The sequence below is a fragment of the Suncus etruscus genome, chromosome 5 (genome assembly GCF_024139225.1).
Source record: "Suncus etruscus isolate mSunEtr1 chromosome 5, mSunEtr1.pri.cur, whole genome shotgun sequence".
Lineage (NCBI taxonomy): Eukaryota > Metazoa > Chordata > Mammalia > Eulipotyphla > Soricidae > Suncus > Suncus etruscus.
The window spans coordinates 121,142,785-121,144,289 of NC_064852.1; the positions used below are offsets into that span (position 1 = coordinate 121,142,785).

A 1,505-nucleotide genomic window follows, 5' to 3' on the forward strand; every position below is an offset into this window, starting at 1 on the left:
TGCGAATTTTAAAGGAAGCATAGCTAAGAATGCTGTAAAGCACCACAGGTATAAATCATTGTATTTTTCCCATCACTTATTCTGTTTTTTCTTTTTTTTTTTGAACATTCTTGAGCTAATTTGATAAATAATCCTGATCATATTTTTCTTACTTTCAAGAAATTCTTTTAACGCACTGAAATTACTTAAGCTTATTATTTTATTGTTGCTCTGGATGTGAAATCTAAATAAGCTTTTTACATTTCCATGCTTTGCATCAGTTTCATAGTTGATTTTGCTGATTAGATTGCTTTGTGCTATGTCTATGATTTAAACTGGAAATCCATGATCTTCAGTGAAAAAAGTAATGTGTGCTGTATTTGAAAATTATGCGTGACTCACAGTCACTGAAAAAAGTTAAAAGATGAACAAAAAATAAAAGCCTGTCTAGAGTACAGGCCTGTGTGGGGTGGGAAGGAAGGACACTTGGAATATTGGTCATGGGAATTTTGTACTGGTAAAGGATTTATATATATATACTTATATATTATATATATATTTATTTATATTTATATATACTTACATATATAAATATATATTAAAAAAAAGAAAAGATAAGGCCTCCCAATTCTTACCACAGGCTGTGCTCATTACACTGACTATATAGGAAGAGGAGGTACAGTAAATGCACCCCGTATATACCTCAACCCATGGCCTTTGCCTGGTCTGTATTGTGAATTGGGGGACAAAAAATGAACAAAACTAGTGTTTTACAATTTTTAAATAATTTTATTGTGACCAAATGTGAATTACAAATCTTTCACAGTAATATTTAAGGCACATAGTGACAATGAGTTAGGAGCATTCCCACAATCAGTGTTGTCCTCCCTCCACCCTGTTCCCAGCATGCATCCTATATCTCTCTCCTTTGCCCCCCCCCCCAGAATGCTAGTTTAGCTAGTTCCCTCTGTACACAGACCCAAGAAAAATTGGTACCAGTTTACATTTGACAACTGTACATAAAAATCAACTCCTATTTTCTCAAATGCCTGGTTATTCCCTTTACATTGATGAGGACAGGGGATAGGGAGCTTTTCGACTCTGTCTACCTCTCAATAACATAACAGGGAACTGAAATGCACATCTGTAAATAAATGCATCATTAGATTCTCATCAGTTTATAAGCTTCACTTGATGTATGGCTAAAATAATCCCACAAGGAAAACTAAAGAAGTGTTTGGTTCAAGCACATGCCAAATAGATGAAAGGAGGGAGTTGGTGGGTGGGGAACAGATTATTTAAATGAAGAATTTTGCAGATGCTAGAAATATCTTTTACAACAGTCCAGAATGAGGAACTATTTTAAGTACACAGCAACCAATGTATTCATTAACAGAGGGAGCTCTGGTCATATTAAAGGAGCACAGTAGAACAACTAATGATGCACTTGAGTGGTAACAGGTTGTCATTAGACTGGCATCTGCTCTCATCAGAGTTAATTATTCAGTTGCTTTGTTTTCCAAGTA

General features: G+C 34.8%; 1 non-coding gene across 1 annotated transcript; it reads left to right on the forward strand.

Annotated features, from left to right (window-relative positions):
• Positions 1 to 597: 597 nt before the first annotated feature.
• Positions 598 to 730, forward strand: LOC126010160 (small nucleolar RNA SNORA51). The gene has a single exon (XR_007496292.1). It is a non-coding gene; the product is annotated as a small nucleolar RNA SNORA51 (small nucleolar RNA).
• The last annotated feature ends 775 nt before the right edge of the window (positions 731 to 1,505 follow it).